The following is a 23,512-nucleotide window of genomic DNA, read 5'->3' as shown; positions in this document are numbered from 1 at the left end:
TGATGACTGCCAGCACCACGTACAACCATAATGTGCTTAAGCGACAAAAGCAAATGTTTTACAATAAAGCAATTGCATACAATATATATATGAATGGTTCATAATTTGGGCTCTTTGAAATGTGTAAAACGCTGTCACAATTTATGCTGGCATCCATACAGCGTAGCTAATGTTGACAGACTGCAAATCACAGAGAACAAGATATTCAGCGGTTTACCTGCAGTTGATACGGCCGTACCCTCTTTTGAAACGCAGCGAATAACTTCGGCAGGGGACGTAATGTATATATATATATATATATATATATATATATATATATATATATATATATATATATATATATATATATATATATATATATATATATTTTCATTGAATTCCTTTGTGAAATTATAACGTTGATATTTCGCATAATTTTGCTTACATATAGAACATGATTTAACTCATTTAAGCATGCAAATTTGCAGTATCTCTAAACAATACGCGTAATTTTAGAAATTAATGATCTGACCGGCTTTCGTAAATCGTGGACAAGCGTCGCACGCCGTCCAGAGCTGGTCCTGAGAGCGAGGAAGCAGCAGCTATATTCTAGAGCACTATACAGCAGCGGCCGCTGCGAAAAGAACGCGCGCAGCGCCTGCGGGAGTTTGCTGGATGCGTCATGAGAATCAAAGGGCGCCGTACGCGCCGTCTTTTGTTTCACGAGAATGGCTTTCCCATGGGAAGAGCACATGGAGGAAGCAGTACGACGCGAGTGGCGTACTCTGGCGTCAGAAGTCGGCGCACAGAGGCGGAAGGCATTTGCTTCCTCCTCTCTGAACGCCTAGGGGACAGACCGGACAGACCAGCAGTTGCTAGCCGCGAACGAATTTCGCACAGTTACAGTTTTTCTGTGGATCAGCTATGCGTAGTTTCACGCATAGCGGATGGGGCAAACAGCCCTAGCGGCATTGTGAGAACAGCGCGAAAGTTTCAGGGCATAAAAAACTCCTAGCGACTTCCTTTACTTGTTTTCTCTTGCTGTGTTTTTTGTGTTAATTGACAAGACTCAGTGGGTCTGCCTATGCTCTCAGTCATCCTGCAGTTGTCAGCAGCTTCGAAGCCAGCCGAAATAGCGTCATTTGACTCCTAGACGTGCGGTAGTCGTTTCGAATCTCGGAGGCAATGCTGTCTGCTGTGTTTCGTTTTTCTGTAGAAGCCCAGAGATGGCGCAAGAGAAACCCATTTCTCCAGCTCTCAACAAAGGCCTTCTCCTATCGCTCGTGCGGCCGTAGTGCACGAAGACTTGCGAGTCCCTGCTAATTACTAAATTAACGCACAGTGCATTGCAGGTAAGTTGAGCGACTTTCACTCCCACCATAGACCGCAATGGACGTATTCCGAATGAGGGTTCGGAGCCTTCGTGTTTCCCAGTCTCAATTAGAGCCCTTTTGAGCTTCAGCAAAGGCCCTCGCATCTCTTGGCCACATGAAGAAGCAGGCACTAATTCATGCCAGACACGCAGAGTTAATTGCACGCACGCCCTGTAAATTACTGCCGTTTTTAGGACGTGGCCAATATTTTCTCTCTCCTTATTGTATATTTCGGTCGAGTTCATGGGCCTGCAACATGACTCCACCGGCCATTAGGAACTAGCGAAACAAGCTGGTGCATTATTGTCCAGGCTTCAAATTTCAATTAGTTTCAGGTTTTGCTTTCATCGTTATTTTTCTTAACACAGCAGTAGAAGAACACTGTTTTACTTTGTAGACGTTATACAAGATGCAGGACTCCGCCTGGTACGGATGGACTCCTGCACCTGTCACGTCCAACTTATGCGCCTTGGGTCGAACAGCAATCGACACTGCAGTACAGGTATCAAGTTCAAGTGCAGAATTTTGCAAGAATAGAAAATTGGAGAAGAGTGTGTTGTTAATTTCTTTTCCTTTTTTTCTTCTTTTTTTTACGGGGCACAAAGTCGCAAAATACACAAAAACGATATTGGGTAGCAACGGGTGATCATGAAGCACATTTTGTGCTTCATTGTGAAAATGCAACCAAAGATCACAGCTAGTTCCACCGCCAACCAGTTGTCTATTACTATGTAATATATGAACTTAACCCGGTGTTCTATAACCGGGTTAAGTGGAGAAATATGGGAGAGGCCTTCGCCCTGCAGTGGGTATAATCAGGCTAATGATGATGATGATGATGTAATATATATGATTGTTAGGAGTGCATACCGGACATGATCTCTACTAACGAGTGCATCAATCGCGTTGCTCGTTTGTGGCCACGGTGGTTGTAGGTGCATTGCTGCAGGGTATTCTTATTCACCTCCACTGATCCCGAAGTGATCCTCAGTCGGTAGAAGAGTGGGCGAGAGCCAGGAGAAAAGAAAAGAAAGCATGCTGCTGTTGTGAAAAACTTTAGCGCCACCGTAATTCATGCGGCAGCGGAATAGCCGCCGATTTGGAATTGTTCTGCGGCGCTCCTGTCACGTCACAGACAATCGGAATGGTGAAAAGGGGCAAGCGTCATGCAGCATGCTAGGGCACTGCGGAATGGCATGCTCTGTGCCGTTGTCTTGAAGGTCTGCCGTTCTACTGCATCGGGAGGGCGGAGGAGATCCGTGATTGTGCCAGAGCTATGGTCCAAAGTGGCTTGGGAACATATGTGACCCGATGCATACTCTTTTTCTCTGGTGCACTTTGGTAAATAGTTAAAATGTCGAGCATCCCGAGATGTCATTAGGCAAGCCATATAAAATGCAGCCGGCGGAAACTACTTATTGTGAATGTGAGTTAATCTTGATAAATCCCTGAAACGACGCGCCTAAGTGGCGAAGGCGGCAGAAGGGGGTCCAATTGCTTGCTGTCATTTATACAACCGTTTTTTTTTTCTTTTTTTTTTTTTTCTCAGAGGGAGATGCCTGGTAAGAATGCGAAGTTATGAAGTGCAGTGTATCTTTCATAAAGGATCTCAAGTTTCAAGTTTGAAGGAAAGAATCAAATATTTGAATGAAAAAGAAGCTTTGCGGCATCGTGGGAACGTTACGGTCACGTTTGCACCGCGAGCTGGTTTCACTTCACTTACGAGGAAAGGAAATTCACTTTTATCTGTGTTGTGACATCGCAGAAAACTTCGCGCATTGAGTCATATTATCGAACACGGACTACCAACTACTACTGCCTGTGTCGCACCTCTGCTTCCAAGAGGCGCCCGAGAGAAGAGCGCTGAACGATAAAGAACCCAACGTGGCCCTCAGCCTCTGAACTTCATCCGTGATCCCGCCCCTGTCGCGATCGTTGATTCGAGTTAGAAAAAAAATTAAAAAAAAAAAGTGAGGAGAAAGCGACGACGCTTGATGGCAAGTCAAAAGGGGGAGAGGGCAAGAGTGAAAACAAGAATTGGGGCGTGGCGCGCTCAAAGTTCGAGGGCAAGGGCAGTCGAGGTGATGCAACCGTGTAGAGGAGGGGAGGGCGCGGAGAAAAATCGGTCATCCGGCGGCTATATAAAGGGGCGCCCAGACCGCATCAGCGGCAAGGCTGCGTCGCAAGTTGCACCGGGGGTGTATAGAGGGGCTGCCAGTGTAGAGGATTGGACCACCCTCGGCCACCCTCGGTCCCCGCTCTGCAATTTTGCGCTAGATTCGACGAAACGCAAATCCTGGATCCCGTAGCTTATTGCAGCGGTCAGAAGGATAGATGTAGTTGAAGATCGAACATCCTGGCCCATTCACACTTGTGGGTCGTGAAAGGGCACGCGGCCGGCTGTCACTTGCGACCAGGGAGCCACTCAACTTCATCTGGCTTTACCGATGTTCACATCTTGCGAGGGCGACCTGGTCAGAGAGCGATCAGGTAAAGCCTATTTCCATGGGTAAAACGACTCGCTTTACCCACGGGAATAGGCTTTACCTGAGTGCTCTCTTTCGGAAAGAGACAATTGACCGGCAATTGAAAGCGCATTTAAACTTCAGCTGCGCCGCGGATTGGTTAGCGGCTTTCGACTCGCAGTCGCAGAGCTAGAAAATCAAGCTGTTGCTTTTCGACCATTCACGACAGTCGCTTTTCGACTAAAATGGCCGCCGCGCAACCTTTGCAAGTCGCAAGTATGAATGGACCTTGAATCGCGCAACGAAATGAAGCATGGACAGCGAGGGTGACCCACGCGTGCACCACTGAAGAATGCTACTCCCTTCGTTCCACGGCGTCTAGCCCGCATCATTCTCCGGGAGCGGGCAATTCTCAAGCGGCGGCACTACGCCTCCTACACCGTTCGAGAAGCTCGTCCGAAGACGCGGCGAGGCCTAGACGAAGAAGCCTTGGCGTCACGTGCCATGCACAACGAGGCACATTTCTGTTTCTACGGGCGGCATACGACTCGATGCGCGCCAAATCCGCGAGCCTCCGGCGACTGCAGTTCGAAGTCGAGCAGGGAGGCTACGACAGACCACCGTCCGCTGTACGCCCTCGTCGCCACTCTCACGCGTCGCCACCGCGGTGCTGACGCGGCGACAGCGTGTCGCGGACCAGCGCAAAGCACTCGGACCGCCGACCTTGGAGGCTGCCCGCCAAGGCCGCGGGTCTGGGCGGCATGCCCCGCGGCCGCCCGCCCTCTCCCCGCCTGCGCAGCTATGCTCGAGGTTCGATGCCTGCTCCGATTAAAGAAAGGACTCCGCAATGACACCTCGAGGAAAGGAGGCGTCCTGAACACACGTCTCCGAAGCAGCCCGCAGGACGGTTATGCGATCAACGGGTCATTGCTTCTAGCTGTCGTAAAAGCAGCATCGTTTCGTGTGTCTATTGCGCGCGACGTCATGCGTCGTGTCACTGCAAGCTCATTAATCTGCAAGCAGTGAGGCTTGAACGCCGACGCCGCAGAACTGTCTCGGCAGAAAAAAAAAAAAAAAAAAAAAAAAAAAAATATATATATATATATATATATATATATATATATATATATATATATATATATATATATATATATATATTTATATAGAGTACTGCAGAATCTGCAGCGGAGAAATGCGAAGGCCTGAGCATTGCTGCTGCACACGATACGTTGCGCGCCCCTTGTCGAGCACTAATAGCGTTCCGCTGAACGCATCTAAGTTCACCGGTGTTCTATAATTGGTTTACAGGAAAGGAAAGGCGCAGTATCTGTTGCTGCAGATTCGCGCAGGCATCTGCAAGCGGAACGAAGAAAGGTTGGAGAATGGGCGCGGGCGGTAGAGGCTGGGAGCCATGTTTCCATACTGACAGCCGCGGGAACAGTCGGCGTTTAAACGCAGTCAGAAGCGGCCTCTTTCTTCTATATCTGTCACTCGCGGAATCCCGCCGACACATCTCGCGGTCAAATTGCGCCCAAGCGATATTTTCACCATGAGCATTATAAAGAGTTTGAGGCCGTGCTGGCTACCCTGCCTTGGGCGGGGGCCTCGTGTAGCGTCAATGCGGTGGGAGGAGTTGCCTCGCTTTGCCCATAGAAACACAGCTGTCGGGCAGCGCCTTCCAGGAACGGAGCAGGCGCATAGCTACTTTCTACGCACGAAACAAACAAATACGCGAAAAGACGTTGGCCTTTAGCAGCCAGGGCTTCTTTGGAGACTCCTGCATCTGGCTTTCGTTTTCCTATCCGGAGGACGCCGACGTGCAACGCCGGCGTCGTTAGCGTCTCCCTTGGGGCTCTGGCAAAGCAATGCCAGAACGGCGCGTGCGAGAGGCGAAACGCGGCCGGTGGGAAACGGTGGTGTCCTGCGTCTCACCCGATCGCGCCGACTGATGTAGTCGGCGGAAGCCGCGCCGGGCGACTGGTTCCGAATGCTTCTCTCCCTCAGCTGCCTAGGAGGGAGCCCGTGGGAAAAGGCGCCTCCGGCAGCCGTGCACGCGAGGCCAAGGATTCTCGAGTTGCCGTTGGCTTCGGCAGTGCACCATCACTGGGCTAAACTGGACCACAAACGCATTCGCCTGACGCACTGTCAAGCCCGCTGAGCATGTTCCCGCTACAGAGAGCTTTTCGCAATCTGCGTTAAGCGTGTCTCAATTCCGATTGGGTTATTCAAGTCGGCGTACCTCAGACTACACGGGAACATTGGTGGTGTCCGAGAGAGAGAGAACGAAAGAGTTTAATGATGTCCGGCGGAGCATGGCGATAAGGCTCGTGGAGCCGTCACCTGCTTGCAGAAGTGTCCCAGAAACTGCCTGTTTAGGTTTAATTAAATATGCGCCAAACGTAATCAGCGGTGGTGTGGAGCAGGTATCAGCAATAAAACATTTTACAGCCACACTCGGCTGCCGGACGGAGCGCGTGGCCCGCGTCTCTTCGGATCGAAGGGGGAACGAACGGAGGAAAGGCGGCGCCCGGTGGCCCGGAACGGCGTCGCTTTTTCGGCGTTGCGTCGAATTGCCCCAGGCCGGGGGTCACGACCGGACACGCGGAACCGGATCCGGCCCTCCTCTGTGGGCGCGCTTTGGCTACGTGACGTCACTGGCGCTCTTCCGCGGGAAGGTGCACGCGAGCGAGGAGGGGGTTGAACTGAACGCGATGCAGGCACGCGGCGCGCATTCCTGAAGATGTGAGCTGCCGCGCTGTGTGGTGGGAGGCAGGAGCACTGTTTCCCGTACAACGGCCGGACTCGAGCGCCGGCGGAGCTTGTTGGAGCCATTCGAGTCCTGCTATGTCCGTACGCAGTGCGTTGCGTCTCTCCGGCTGAAGAAACCCTTTCGCTTTTCAGTCGGCGCTTGTGTCTACGGCCGTGTACGGCCGCTACGCAGCACCACCACTGCGCTCGCACAGATCGGCTTGCATTGCATGGCGCTGAGTGCCGGTCAGCTGTGGTAAAGTGTACTTTAGCTGCGGAGGCGGTGCCTGTACACACGGTCATGTTAAATTTAAATGTCTCTGATAAGCTTCAAGGCTGCTTTTTCAAAAGTCCTTTGTGAAAGAGCTTACCTTTGGCTTTAAATCGAACCTTAACACACATCATCCGACGCGGGGGTCCGCCGGGGCTTGCGTACTTGGCCATGTGAGCGCCAGTCTGCGTAAAAGTCTGCAAGTGCCGAAGGAATTGTGTGTGGTGGTTGCTGCAGACTTAAGTTGTTACCGAACAGGAATCGGAGCAGCCTTGGTATTATATTACTATGTCGCCTATTTCGGCCTTGCAGCTACGCATTTTGTAATAACCGAACTGAGAATATTATCGCAGAGTTCTGCAATGTAACAGATCTCTGTCATTATGCACTGTACAGCGGGCACAAGCACTCTCGTGAGTGGCCGTATTAAGAGCATTCCAGCATCCTAACACGATATTAGACAAAACCGGGAAGCCTTGCTTCTAGGTTTCTTCGTATACAACAGCGCGGGGCACTGGACAAAGACAGAGAAATGATACACAAGGCGCTCTGTCCTTTCGTCATGTGTGTGTCCTTTCTCTGTCCTGTGTTCCTGCGCTGTTTTATATGCAGATGGCAGACCAACTCGCCCAAACTGCCGCTTTACCACAGTTTGCTTCTAGGTGACCAGTTACCCGCGGTGACTGAGACGACAGAATCAAAATGTTTACCTGAAAGAACTGCGGGTAAAAAACGCTCAGAAAGGCGAAACGCATACGTGTTCCCTGTTCAGTCGTTGCGAGCTTTGAACTTTTGGTTCTCAGTTTTTCAATTTTTCCGTTCACATTCTTTTCCGTCCACTTTCTTGCAGATTATTACGCTCCACAACAAGGCCCTGAACTCCTCCGCCTGCATCGCAGCTCACATCTGGACAACAATAACGCATACTTGCATACAAATAAAGAGCATATTTTCAAACGTGCATAAACCTGCAATGGAGTTTCTTGAGACATGTGGTGACACCTGGCGGCCGACGGGAGCTAATACTGAGGCGGCGCAGAAGCTGACGCCGTGTATGTTGCGGCCGCTGTGTTCCTTCTGCGTTCGCGTTTTGTTATCCCAGTGAGTATGATTTACTCATTTAGTGACGTCAGGGGTCTCGTGCGAGACTTCGACTGCTACGGATGTGAACAAGAATAAAAATAAGCGCGGGGGCGGCGAGAAAGACTGCCACAATCGCGAAGGAAACCCAAGCTTACCGCTCGCTGGGAGAACCTGGAGAGAATGACGAGAGAAGGGGATTGTGGCTGTGAGAGAGCAATGTAACTGAAATTCGAAATGGCGTACAGACGCCAAGGAGCTAAAATAAGACGATTGTCCGTTGAGCGAAAGAAACGCCATAAACTTCTAACTCGGGAGTCGCACGCTGGTTGGGGCACTCTCCTCAGTACGCGCTCCGCGCTGTAAAATCTGTCGTGTACTAGTATATGCTGTGCAGGATCGAGTGGAATTGTCATTTTAAAGGACGTAACGTCCAGAAAAGCAACAAAGTCGCGCAGCCGCAGCATCGAATTCCAGCCGCGTTTCATCGGAGGCGGAATTAAAAAAAAAAAATGCTCGTGAATCTGCGAACCGGATTTCTAATGCGGTGTCTATTAGGAACCTCAAAGCCAAAATATGTTCAAACTTCCAATTACAGATTTGGATAAGCATATTTATTGTATTTATCTGTAAAATAGTTCTTAAGGTGCTGAAAAAGTCGAAGTGGCGGAGTGTGGAGACCCGTTATACTGTGTATACGCGGAGCATGGAACTTCATTCTATCGTTCCGCGCCAAGCATTTCTTGCACCGACTGCTCAAGCTGCTGAAGAGTTTCTTGTCCCAGACGATAGACCGTTCCATCGATCATTAGTAGCCACAGTAAAAAATCCTAACTCTAACGACCTCATTTACGGAAGCTTTGCCGTTGAGTACCAGCATTTCCCGCCGGCTTTCCCCAAGGTTGTGGTACGGAGGTATAAAATGCATGCCAGTTGTAGTTGTTGTTAAGAATTTTATTTTTCCACTGAAGTAAGATGCCCCCTACTCCCCGCCCCCGACACGCAGGCCTATGGGACGGAGGCCGGGGCCTCCGTGACCAAATGCCAGTTTTCGTTGATGACGCACGCTACAACCGTACAGTGCTTGCAATCGCCACGACATCCGTAGCGAGTACAGCACCATGCCTCCTGTAACCTCCGTGGCACTGTCTAAAGGTGCACCACGAACAAACGTGTTCGTCATGGTATTAACTGTAAAGCGCAACCGCGAGAAAATTATGCTGCTGTAATCAAACAGCAAGAACAAAAAAAGAAAAAAGAAAAAGAAGAAACGGCGATCAATCTCTTCTCAGGTTCTCTCTGCACTTTCAAGGTTTTCATTCATTTATTAATTTCTTAATTCATCATCACATATCCGACTGAAGCCATAAGGCAATGAATTTTATTACAAAAACAAAAAAAAAAAATCTCCGTCTACTCACTCGAAATTCAAAGTTGTGCGCGCGGGTGTTCCGTCGCGAGCGGCGCACACTTCGCGGTGACGTCGACACAATTCACGTTCTAACATGACCATTCTCGAACAGGCGGTGTCATTTTGCCAGTAGTGGTTTTCGGAAGTAGCTCTGAAGGCATTCGATTGCCTTAAAACCGCAGAAAATGAGAGCCGAGATGCTTCCCGCCGTACAACGGCGAACGCAACCCGACCGCGCGGCCGCCTCAGATTAGTCCGCGCCGCCGTTGGCGGCGCTGAACGCTGCATTCCACTAGCGCCGCCTGGCCACTGCAGGTTGCCTATACTGGACACGTACGTGGAAGGATTGGTCATCCGCTCTGTCGAAGTGCGTTGAGGAGGAGAAGGTCGGAAGGAGAGTGAAATAAAGACGAGTCAAAAATCGTAGGCAGGAATTATGGTTCCGGATTACGCGAGAATATTCGGTGCCGAATTTCTTAGCATTAATTAGACGCCCTGACAGTACTTCTACTCGAGATAAAGCATTTCTACGGTAATTTAATCGAGCGTTACACGGCTGCATCTGCAGAAGTTCTTCTTATGTATACTCTTCGCCCTTTCAGGGGTGACATCTCTAACTACGCCCGCAGCGCCCCCCCCCCCCCCCCCTTCTTCCGATACGCGCCTTCCGTCATACGTTGGAAGAAGAACATCACTGTCCCGCTCGAGGCTATGACGTGCGATCTAGGTACAGCTGCCCTCTGCAAGCGTGGCACGGAAATAAAGTTTTCATCACCACCACCACCTCTGTGCAGTCAGCGAGCCAGGCATACAGTGCCCAGCGCATCCCAGGTTTCCCGCCTCTGCGTCCCAGCTTCACGTGGGCGGCGAGGTGCGACTTTCGCGGCGCTTGTAAGGAAGTAAAAAGGCTGGCGTCATACCTTGCGATCTGCACGAGACAATGAGCGCGTGTTAACATCCGAGTCCTGGCTACAGCTGTCGCACTGCCACCCTATCACTCCCTTGTTGTCCGCTGCTGGCTGTTCCTAGGGCATGTTCAAAAATGAAAGCGCCTCTGACGCGTCGCAGCCAGAAGTCCGCTTCATGCTGCAGCTTAGGGCGTTGGGCTGCATGCGTTGGCATCAGGAGGGCGGTCGTGTTGAACACGGTCTCATGAAGGGTGTCGCAGAGAAACACCCCTTCTGTTGACTCAATCCTCCAGCCAGGTCAAGTGCTCTCAATCAATCAATTAGTACCAAGCAGAGCATTTCGCCGGCTACAAACTGTGACATACACAGGTGAAATAATTTTACATTGCATTCAGATTTTCTATGTACATTTCACTTTTCCGGCGTCATGGTGCAAGCTTAATTGAAGAAATTCGCACAGTCGCAGAGGTCACATAAAATCATTGATATTTCATCGTCACCGCTAAGGGTGCCTTGTTCGTAACTGGTTGTGAACAAGGCACCCGTAGCGGTTCCGAAACGTCTCTCTCTCTCTCTCTCTCTCTCTCTCTCTCTCTCTCTCTCTCTCTCTCTCTCTCTCTCTCTCTCTCTCTCTCTCTCTCTCTCTCTCTCTCTCTCTCTCTCTCTCTCTCTCACCTCCTATTATCATTCTCTTCCGCTAACTAGCCCGCCTGTTTGGCGCGCCCTAACGTGCTCCGCTTGGCAATCGATGTATTGGCAGACTAATTGAAGGCTGACAATACAAGTTTCGGAAAAAAACTGCGAGATATATTAACGTTGGCGCGCAGAAAAACGACGGAGGTTAGCATTTCGCTGACATCTCACAGCTGACTAATGCCTCTGGATGCCATTGGGAGAATGTTTCGTTCTGCACTCAGTTCACCGGTCCGATGACACGGAGCTATATAGGATGCGTTGCTCAACTCTCGACAAATTGGCGTCAGCTATATATGGCGCGCGTTACGCAAAGGTCTTGGAGAATGAGGAACCTCGCAGCGCGAGGCAGCGAACACGTATGCACTAGTACGCACTTCGAGCGATGCGAACGCGCTTCCGAATACCTCTGTCGCGAAGCGTCGAAATCTGAACATTCTCCGCTCCCGTGCGCGAAGCCGCTGTCGCCGCCGGCGTAGTGCGCACCACACTCTGAATCACCCCCACGGCGCTTCAGCCGCCGGCACGGCACGGCTCTTCGTGACTCAAGCCGGCCGCTGATCTACGAGCGTTGGGGTGATTCATTTGATGACGTATAACATGCGGTGAGCTGCGCCGCAGTTGGATGACTTCTCGGTCCGCTTCTCCGGGAAACTCTTCTGATGTGGTGCACATTTTGGTAGTAGAGGGCAGATTTGATACTTGGTGCGTCATTGCACTGATATTTATCTAGGTAAACTGGTAGGAAAGAAATCAATACACAGGGCAAGGTGGGCATCTAACAAACAAGTAAACAGCAAGAAACCTGCACCTTGTCAGTGAAAAAAAAAAAAAAAAATAGAAGAAAGAAAGCAGACAGATATTGAGTGAGCATGCGTGACTTCTATTCCTTTTTCTTTTGCTTTTTTTTTATCTCCTTCGGGATCCTTTGTTTCTGACTTATTGGTGGCACTCCACAATTTGCATAACTTGTTGCTGATTCAGTTGAATTGCTGCGCTAAGTAAAGACAGAAAAAAGCATTCCGCCTAAGTATAGCCATAAGCACTGTGGTCATGCGTTCATCTGCTCCCAATTTTTCTCGTATAATAAAGTTTCTAATTCGTTCTTTTTTAAGTTGAGGCATCTGTATTTTTCTTAGGTCGGTTTAGTGCTTGATTTTAGCCTAGACCTCCCCTACGCTCTTTTCTAAGGACCGGGAGGTGTACTTGTTGCAGCTGCTGCCAAGGGGCCCATTTTCCACTCCTCGCTGCCCTACAGGAAAGAGCAAGCTAGCCGACAGCCGGAAATAGCGAAGTTGAGCGTAGCAGGTCTAGGTGACCCGTGACACGCAGTGTCAGAGGTCGGGTCAGGGATGGCCATTCCGTCTCCGCCATTATAAATCTAAAAAAAAAAAAAAAAAAAAAAAGAGGCTCTTAGCATAGCGAAGACGCACTAGCGTAGTCTGCACATCGGCTCGAACGCACGCGCAGTGCCCCACCTTACCACCCCTGCCATATATAGTTTACGCCTCAGCTACGCAAAATATTTCTCTTTTCCTTCGACGTAACCTGGCTCTAACGATGCTCCATTCTTTTGTATACTGCTTGCATAAAACGTACCACACAAAAGCGGTTTGTTGAAATAGTCGAAACATTTAGGTCAATTTAAAGCCATAGCACAACTTATCGATAAATATCTATTATGAGGTATGTACGGCTTGAATCTCTATAACAATATCTTATCTGAAGTGCAGTTTTCATTTATCCAAGGAAAGGGAAACTTTTTTTCTAATTACGTATATTCCTGTTTTTGTAACAACGAAGCTGCTTGTGCTCTCCTTGGATGCCAGCAATGCTCTTTCTTGGTTGTTCAAAGGCGCAAAGGACATGACGAATGCGAAGGCAGATGACATGGGACGAAGCGAGTTTAAATATTCGAATATGTTCTAGTTTAAATATTCGAAAAAGTTCTTAAAGGGCAACTCTGGTGTTTTTTTTCATCATTTTGTGTTTTTGGTTGAATTACATTCCTCGGCGTGTCCTGACTCCGACACAAAGAACCGTTTTTCGAAATTCCAATTAGAAGTATTTTTAAAAAGGTAAAACAGCAAATCGAAACTGAAACTGTTTTTCATAGCCAGCAATGACGCCCCAGTTGATGAATTGGTGACGTCACACTCAGTATTAGAAAAATACTCGTACGTGCGTTGGATGGTGAAAATAAAGTATGGAAATCATGACGCACTGCATAAAATATCTGAGGTAATTCAATATAAGCCTCACAATATCATAATTACGCGGGAAATTTATGGGCAGTAACGCCGGTATACTGTTTGTGACGTCAGAAACTCAGTGTTGTTCGCAGAAATAGTATCAACTAAAGCCATGAAAACAGCATATTTTAAAGTCGTGTTGCGCGTGAACAAATTATCGTACGGCGCCCAAAGTTTGTATAATGCGTCAGGATGGAGAGGAGAACCTAGTAAAATTTTTACTAGAATATTCGAATGTCAAAAAACCTCCTGAGTTGCCCTTTAAGCCAAGATTGTGCTCGGCTCGATCTACTCCTAAAATAAAATCATATGCCGTGGGATTTAGTGGCTCGTTTAGTGACATGTTAAGCCTACTTAACTTATAGGGTCCAAATATAGTGCCAGCAGGTCAGCATCTGAGTGCCGAAATTGTGTGACGCTGCAATGTACCTCAGGGCTGTTTTTGCAGTGTTTGGTCTTTAATTTATGTTTCCGAAAGTTGGATTTTTTTTTTTTATTTGGTAGATGAATTTTACAGTTTTCAAAAGCTGCTTCTCATCTTCTGGTTGTGAGTGCTCTTGAAACTGACGTTATGAAAATTATGGACTGGTTCTTTTATAAGCCAGTCTCAATTACCAAGAAACAAACAAAAAACTCACATTTTCCTTTTTTTCAAAATCTACATATAGAACTTCCGATTATTGAACTCTTGTTCTTGGTGCGGCTGTGTGACGGTGACATGTCGTTTCAAAGTCATTTTATGAAACAAGGTTCAATTTATGTGTTGTACAATGCTCCATTTTTTTAATTGTTTTTCCAAGCTCGCAAGTTAACCACGCATTCTCTCATCATTTATGGTAGTCTTAGGCGTGGAGAAATTTAAATTGAAAAAAAAAAAAAAAAAAAAAAAAACACGAGTTGCTAATTACGGGTCATATGGTACGCGGTGTGTCTATACTCCGCTGAATGGTAAACGTAATTAGTTCTTGAAATCTGACCATACTAAACGTGCCAGATAGAGGCATCAAAATTCTTGAGCTTATAATTTGGTCACATGTTTGTCATTTTACTGGTAGCCGATAAAGATTTAACCACGGACTACTTGCTGTCGCGGAGAACATTTGTGTGGTGGTTAGCGCAGACTTGAGCTGTAGGGCGGATGAAAGTAAATCCAACTCTTAAATTAAAATAGCTTTCTTTATGTGGCCTAGTTTAGCTTTCCCGCCGAACAGCAACTTCTGTTTCTTTTTTTTTTTTTCTACAGCTGCTCACTTTTTAACAATTATTACAAACCTACTCCACATTGGGAAATTCCTTTAAATATTCGACCTACCCACTTTTTATATGCCCTTTGTTCAAATTGTTCTCGGGCTCATTTTTGGAAAAGTCGATTTTTAGTAAATCACACAGTACATTATTTTCATCATCACTTTGTCTCTCGCTGCTACGGCTACTACGGCCATTTCTTTCGAAAGTCGGGACCATTATTTAAACGCATAACTGGTCGACTCCGTTACTTTTCAGTTTCGTCGATATGTCATCATTAAAGCGTTAGTCGACAATTGGCACGTCTGTTACTCAGACTGCCTTTCAAATTGTTTGTATTTTCTTTTCTTTTCTGTCACACCTGTTTTTACCTATTTGTGATCTACTGTGTGCTGCTTTCACTCACTAACTGCCGGGAGGTGCCCTACAAGCCACATATAGCTTGGGTCGTCTTACCTTCTAATCACTGCATATTATTTTTGTTTAAAAGAGTCATGATTATAGAATACGAAGGAATTGTAGAGACAGAAAGAGAAAAAAAAGCGCTTAAATTCTGACTGTTCATTCTGCTGAAGATGTCACGCATATATACAAAACAGAGCGCCAGGAAGAAAGGCAAAGGAAAAACAGTAAGTACAAATGGCGCAGGGCGATATCAACAGGGGCCTAACCACCAATCACTTAAAAACGACAGCTTCTTTTTGAGCGTAAGTTATGACATGTTAACTTACACAAACCTCTCGTGGACAAAACATTACATCCACGCCCATGCGTTTTTCAATCTTCTTCCGACTGTGAGAAGCCTAGGTTATTACGGGAGCCAAGAGTTATATCGAATGCATGCATTTCATATTCGCTCAGGTGTACGTTTCTTACTTGATTGATAACAACACTGTCTAGCGATGGCATTCCTCTTAGGAGAGAAGGGAAGGCGTGATGCTTACAGTTATTGCTTGGGAGGCACGATTTATTTGTCAAGTGTTGTCGTTGTTTTCGCACGACGGTGAGCTGCAATGTGACTGTTACGTTACGTGGACGCCCACAAGAAAAAAGCCGGCTGGGGGCCCACTCATAATAGCCATTGTCCTCTAGCCGAGGTCAAAGACTACGTAGAGACGGCATAGGGAATGGAATTCTTGCGTACACAGGTCAGTGCTGACTGAAGGCGCAAGGCACGCAGCGGCTTATCTGTCACTGCGTAATTACTAGATCTCCTGGTCTATCCACCAGTCACGTGGTGAAGCACCTGCGTACTAGCTGCGTCCCTTTTCCAACGTTGGAAGATTAGGAAATGAGGCGCTGCCCCTTTTGCTCCGTAGAGGGGAGATGCGAGCGATCGACCGCCTGGTGGAGAAGTCGCGTGGCAAGCCTTTCACTTTCTTTTTCGCTCTGAGACACCAATAATTGTTAAAAAAAAAAAGAACGTATACGAGTCTCATCGCCAACTATCGGTATCGCCTATTTACGGTATTGCAGCTAACCGTATGCCCTGGCGTAACTGGCGTAATGTTTGCTTAGCGTTGCTGTTTTTTAAATTTGCTTTCTTAAATTGCATAGAAGCATGCGTGCATATCATGACATGTTTTGCCATGGCCAACTGCAGCAGGCTGCCAAACCTGTAGCGTTTTCATTATTAGGCGCGACCTCATAGCATCAGCGAACAGATCTTGGCCTGTTTTACGGGATCGAAAGCGGACGGGCCTGCCGCGCCCCTCTGGGGGATTCACGTAGCGAGGCCCCACACGAGCCAACCTTTTGTGTAGCTTAAGCTACACAAAAGGTTCGCTCGCGCAGGGTATAGAATAATTACCTTGCAGTGTTAAGCTGCCCAGATATGTGAAAAACCACACCGTATACATAGCTATAAAGCAGCCCTTTTCTTTGTGGCTATGCGTGGGGTACGGATGAATTGTGTCTGGAAGGTTCGATTCGCACGTCGCCCACCCATCTGGAAATAGAAGCAACAGTTTGCTGCCCTGCAGTGTTATATGTGGTCTCGCACAACCCGCGGAACAATCAGTACGCTGCCATGACACCTGCCAGTTACCACCTGCTGTCCAGAGGCGCAACCGCGATATTTGGCTGACAGCGCTAACACCAACGCTGGAGTATCTGCTGAAAGGGGCCGCTATCGTAAGACGTGCGGACGTCAAGCACAGGAAATGTACTTAGTTTCGGATTAGTGAAACGAAAAATACGACCCATTTCTTCGTGCTGAAGGGCCTTAGAGATCGAATTTTTGTACGTTTTAAAAAGTGATGTTTCATCATCTTGCCCATAGCAACAGACAACACTAACGACAAAACTGCCATTTACAATGACAAAGTTTACAACAATTACAAAGTTTATTACTTACTTTGGGGGATAATATTTGTTATAATAAAACAGTTAGGCAGGTTTAAGAGTGGTTAAACCAATGTTCCTGTGGGACGTTTCGGATTCAAGTACGGTCAGCCTCGCAACCCGTTCTTCTGGTTTTACAACAGCTCGTACCATCTTCCGCCTCTCACGTTTAGGATACCGTCTATTGATGATGCCGTACGAGCAAACAGCGCTCAAGAGAAATGGCCGCTTCTGTGGCTCGACAACTCCCGGCACCATATAGTTGCTGTGGCAAGAACGAGGCGCCTGACGTCACAGTTGCTATGGTAACAGCTCTACCGGCCGAGCTCAGATCTGACACAAGATGACTTCAGAGGAGGCATGGCTGGGTGATGTCCTCATGGGCTGAGAATTTGCTCTTGAAAAGCTTTTCCAATGCGAGATTTGTTGAAAGTGTTCGCTAAGGGCCTGATATATGTTGAACCGCTACAACAGCGCACCCAAAGAAGCGTTTATTCCGTCGGGATGGCCGAATATAGGGTACACACGGTGCACGCTAAAGTTGTCATTCTGCCAATATAAACTGCTAATTCTGACCTAATTCTGGCCTGCGAATAGCCTTCCGTTTCAAGCTGCGGCTGACAAAAATAATGTTATCAGTACAGGGTACGCCCAGAAGAGGCTATTTTCGCTGCTGCTCACCCGACCGACCAGGCGCCTTGTACCCGGTGGTTGCTCCCACCCTACCGGTGGAGGCGTACCATATCGGTTGCTCATGAAACGATGTAGCGCACTGGCTCTGCCACCCCTGTTAAGAAGAGGGGGGAGGGTGAAGGGCGTGTCCTGGCCGGAAATGACAATGCTGGGCGCACCAGAGTCGTGTCGACACGTTCGGACTCTGGTGCAGCCTCTGACCGTGCCCATGCCATTTGACTTTTAACCATCCACGGCTACGTGAACACATGAAACAGCTAGCAATGCGAGCCTAAATCAAAGTATCCACAGTTTCTAGAGGACTCCCTCTCCTTGTCAGCAGCAGGCTACGATAACGCCAAATCAAGTTAACGTAGATAAGTAAACAGATTATTAAAGGCAAGCAATTCTTTTTCGATTCTTACAAGCGAGCGAACACGCAAAAAACGACCAGGAGTGTCGCCGCTGAGCCGCGTACCCGGGCCTAGCGACGGTCGTCGCATGACTCCACATCCACACCACCCATGGTTTCTTGGCCTTTGGCTAACAGGGCCTGCATCTTCGAACTGAGCGGCGCGCAGCTAATGCAAGAACACTTACGGCTCTCGTGAGACACAGGGACTCTCCCGTCGGCGAGGTGGAAGGCCAGGTCGTCGTGGTAGCAGCGCATATTCCCTAGAGCTCAGAGTCGCACGATCGGACGGCATCGGAAGCGCACAGCGGAAGGGGCGCCATGTTGGCTCCACAGACTCCTTCGTGTCCCACAGGGGGTCGAACCCATCGAAGGGGCGCGACTAACCAGCCACACTCCCCCTTCCCGAGGGGGGGAGGGGAATTGGTACGGACTGGAATGCGGCGGTGGAAAAGCGAAAACCGGGTCAGCAGGCGAACAGGGAAAGCGAAGACAGACCCGCAGGCAAAAAATAAATGCCCAAAGTGTGGCTTGGGGACGGTCCAAGCAACAGTCGGAGGGGCCGGCAGCTTTTTCTTCAGCCTCCGGAATGTGTTCCAAAACGAGGGAGATGAAAGGAAACCGAAGAGGAGAAGATCGAAGAAAGAAAGGAGGAAGCCAAAGGAGAAAACAGGAAGAACTGCGTGCGGGCCCCATTCTCCTCCTTCCCTTCTCGTTTGCGGCGCAGATGCGTGGGTTCGAACAACACCGTCCGAAGCGGCCCGTTCCTGAAACTGGGGCCGCTGCTTCTAGCTGCTCCTGCTGTTCCGTTGCCTTCCCTCCTCCCCTAACACTTCTTGTCCCGGAGACGACAAGAAATGGAGGAAGAAAGGGGCTGCAGCGGTAGCTTCCATTCACCAGTGTGCCCACGCGAAGCAACTATGGTTACCCCCATGCGTAGGTTTAGGAAAGCGCGGGTGGTGTGTGTGTACAACGGATAGGGTGCGGCCAGTGCTGTGTCCGCGGGCTGCATCTGGGCCACCGCGGGGGAGAGTGAAGATCGCCATGGATGTACATTGCACGGATGCAGAAACCAACACGCGCAAAGTCGAAACAGCTGTTTCACGAGGAAACGAGGAAGAAATGGCCAACTAGAGAACACACAACAAGAATCCCTTAACAAATAGTGTTTTATTAAATTGCGGGCAACGATGCTGCTCACGAGCAGAGACACCAGCAAGGAAGACGCCTGTCGCGTGCCACATAAAAATCTGTGTGCATTGCAGATTTTAGAGCTGCAAGTAGCGCCACCTGGTAAGCGCGGCAGAACTTTCCCGTCGTCTCGAAACGGCCCGCGCTGCGCGCATCGGCATCGTGTCTCGCTCGGGTTGCTCCACATTGTGGTCCAATGAAGATGGTGCAGTGTATTGCTGCATGTACGGGAAGACTCCGAAAATCAAGCGGATATTTGCTTGTCAGAAAGAGCAACTAATACACCCCCAAAGTGAACCAAAGCAAAGCGAAGGCAACCGCAACCCGTTCTTTTCGTCTGGTAGCAGGCGCATTTTCCGGCCGCCGGCGCTGTGAGCTCAGCGCATCGTCCACGCGCGAGCACTGACGGCTTTCTTTTTTTTTGTTTTGCTCGATTTAGCACTCTGCATGTAAGGAAATAAATAAAACAATGTAAGCAAAAGTGCAACGCAGCACTTGGCTTTCTTCTCAATGGCAATGTGTAGACGGTAAGTTAATCTCCCCAGAAGCGATTACCAAGGACAGCTGAACAGCTTTGGTCGAGCGGTGGCGCTCAACAGCAAGGAGGTTATACTTCTCCGTTTGGACAATGTGACGAGACGTTTGGACAATGTGGCAAAAAGTTAGACCTAATTTGTCATTATTTTCATTTTATTTTCGTTTATTTTTTCTGAATCTTTTGTTTACTTCTTCTTCATATCGCAACCCCACGTTTTGTGCGAAGCTTTCTTCTTCTTCGTACCACAAAAAAAACTGGCAGTTGGTAGCGAGCGCATCATCTGTGTTAACGTTCTGGTTTAATTCTTTTGTGTGTGTATTGAGGTCTTCGGGGTCGTATAGCCAACTAGCCCGCTCGCAAGTACTACTGAGTAGTTGTTGCTATCACCCAGCGTATATTTAAACTTGAGTACACAAATTTAAACACCGCTCCCCAAGGCACGCGTTGTCGACAGGCTTCTCGAGTAAAATTATGGGAACGTGTCTGCACCGGAAACCTTATATCTTGAATATTAATTTATATCTGGCTGTTTACACTTGAGTTACTTGGCTGGTAAAAAAAAAAAAAAGGGGAGGCGATTTTTATCACATTAATCCGTTTCATGATATCGCCGTCACAGTTGGTGACTCGCGACTCGCGGGAACTAAATTAATGTTCCGCGAACCTTCGTGAAGATGACAGATTGAGAACAACGACAAGTGATGCAGGAGCTCAGAAAGAATCGAAGAATAAATCTGTGTTATGCTCTACTATCTACCTGACCTTTGATAATATAGTAAAATGTAAGGGAAGAGATAACACAGAGATTGGTTGCACAACTTTTATTTCCATCGGAAATGGGCGTCCTCTTCTCCACCCCCGGGAAGACGGGGAGTCGTGCGCCCGCGGATTAGAGGCTGGCAGGTAGCCCGTGGTGGTACACGTAGGTGATATCATGGATATAAGGTATATTAGGGTGCCTCGATACCAGCGCCGCCGTACAGGGTGGTGACACCCTTTGGCATGCCCCGCGCTCGCCATCTTGGGGCAAGTCGCTTCGGGCAGTTGCTGCAGTGTCCGAAACGGTTGTGTTCTGCGCTGGGCGATTGTACTGTGTTCAGTCATGCAAACATAGCATGCCAGGCTGTTGGGTTCCATTCTGTGCTGGCTCAGAAAAAAAAAAAAAAAAAAAAAGAAAAAAAAAAGAAAGGAGAGATGATTTTGTTTTCCACGAGATAAGAGACGGAGAAATGTATGGGAGGCGAAAGTGAAGCGTGAAGACTGGACGGCGAATGGCAACGCAAAGGTCTGCGAGGTAAGCCACAATACCTGTGCTGCTTTTATGCATCCATAAAATTTCTTTTGAGCGAATAGGTGCATTTCGATTGTGTAAAAAAAGGTCTAGTGCAGACACAGACCACTAGAAAGATGACAAACACACACAAGCGCCTGCGTATGTGCGCGTGTCTTCTTTCTTGCGGTCTGTATCTGTTCATACGAAAGCGTTTTACAAGATATTTTTGTACTCGTCGAACGCAGTTACCCACTCCTGTATGGAATAACATTATCTCACGCCGCTTCACCCATCTGCTTGTAAGCACGATCTTTGTGCGGTTTTTGGCTTCCCAATCTAGCATTGTGCGCAACAGATTTTGGTCTGCCTTCTTCAACGTTGAAGCAGGTCGAAGCATCGCATTGCCTGGCATCGGGAGTAGCAGGGAGTGTTTTTTAAGTCTAAATTTTGAATTTTCAGCGTACGTGATGGCTTCTAAGCTAAATATATGGACAATTGAGTCTATGTTGTAGTCACTCAGGAAAATTTAGTGTAACTTTCAGTGAGTGACACTCGACCTTAGTATCATTCGCGTAGTGTCACACAATAATATCTGCTCTTGAGGATCTCCCTTTCTGTGTTCATAGCCGCACCAAGAATATGCGGAGAAGGTCGAGCCAGGTATTTGTCAAAGGAATGCACCATTGTGCCCTTTCGATCGCTCCCCTTTACACTCGATCTTGAAAGCTAACGTCAACCACCGAGGCTTCAGATTCACACGGATTACATTCCCTCTCCCCTTCTCGGGAAATAATACAATGGAGACCGACGGATGGCATGTCACCTCGCGACAGAGTAGGAAGTGAAACGCAGTTTGTAACAATTACTTTGGTCGCAAAAAAAAAAAAAAAAAAAGAAACTTCCCGTGAGTGGGCCCACTGGAATTTGGCAAGTGGGCTTATCGCTAGTACAACATTTCGCGAAACAGAGATAACAGGTCGTCTGAAGCTGCTTTATATATATATATATATATATATATATATATATATATATATATATATATATATATATATATATACAGGAGCAGATTTTCGCGAGGTTTGTGAGATTCGCAATAATATAAAAAGTTGGGTTCCCATGAAAATTAGTTCGTTTTAAGTATATGATTGGCAGCTCGACAAGTCACAAAGAAACTGATCTCGTGAGCTGTAAGGTGTAGCGGCATCATCTTGTGAAAGCGGTCGTGAGGAAGCAAGGTGCTTGCGCAGTACAAAAGTTCATCCCGAATGCAGCTTTTCCTTCCCTGTGTAATTAATTACCTATCGCAAGGCGATGTGCACACCCTGTTGTCCCCGCAAGTACTCGTCTAAGGTTAGGCCAAATTTAGGTGAAGCTAAATTTGACCGCCTGTCACCCGAATTGGTGCTATCTCTTGCTTGGCATCCATAGAATAATTGTGCTATCGCACATGTAAATATCGCATTGCTTCCATAATGTTTTTATTATTTCATTTATTTGCGTGCACACTACAAAAGACGCAAAATGACTGTTTCGTCGCCTATCTCATTTCAGCGCCAGTTCGAGGGCAAACACAGTGTATGGACGGTGACTCAAGTCAACAGCTGTCTCGACATCGTTTGATTGCGTGTAAAACTTTATTGGAATAAAACGACATCTGCCATTTGAAGAGTCTAGTAAAATCCGTTAAATGCCTTATCGAACAAACCGTTCCGATTCCAGTGGTTAATTGCGCGGAACACCCAAAGCTGATCAGCAGACTGTTAGAGCAGTTCGGGACTGTTAGAGTGGTTTGGGACGATGCGCTTGCACATTTACTTGAGTTGGCTAAGTCAGCCAGTGGGTACGGCAGCAAAACTGTAGCTGGCGCCAACCTTGATTAAAAGATGTCTCCTAGGCGTGCATCCAAAACCAGCTTCGAAGTCTTGATGAGGGTTGTTTTGGAATAAAATGCCGTGTGCATCAGCATGCGGCACGTGTCAAAGGTTTATTTACGCATTGTTTTTTGCTGTGTCTTTCTATGGTTTCTGCGATACAAATAATTTTCTATATACGGCTGACTGAAACGTAGACATGGTTGTTGATCTATAGCAATAGACGCAACTGAATGTTATGCACCTCATAAACTCATTCATATCCGGCAGAGCAAAGTGCATTGCTTTATAAAACAGCCAGTCTTCAAAATAACCGCATTTGAGCATTCGAGACTGCGAACGAGTAAAGGCTTACTATCTTCAATTTGATCATTTCCTCTTAGAACTACGTCGCATGCTAGCGAGCAGTAGTTGTTTTCACAATTTTTTTTTTGAGCAAGAAAGCGCTCAGGATTGCGAGTATGTGTGTAAAAACGTTAACTAGCTGAGCCTGCTAGCGCAAGCGCATGCTGAACAAGAAATCGGGCCGACGCTCCATAGCCCGCCGTGTCTACGCTTGCCCCAACATGGCGCCGTCGACGGCGGTGTCTCCACCCTGTACGGCGGCGCGCTGTATATAACCACACTGCGACCTCTGGTTCGTTGAAGGTCAAGTGGTCTGTAAGGTTCACCTTGGCTGATACATGGCGTAGTGAAACTTCTGCTTCGAACTCTTAATTGGGAATAATTAGGAATACGATTTAATGAAGGATACTTTGGTAATCTCTGATTCACAGATGGAATTTCC

Source organism: Amblyomma maculatum, chromosome 4 (assembly GCF_055883805.1).
Source record: "Amblyomma maculatum isolate TAMU_Amacu chromosome 4, ASM5588380v1, whole genome shotgun sequence".
Classification (NCBI taxonomy): Eukaryota; Metazoa; Arthropoda; class Arachnida; order Ixodida; family Ixodidae; genus Amblyomma; species Amblyomma maculatum.
Note: the sequence above shows the minus strand (reverse complement) of the source record.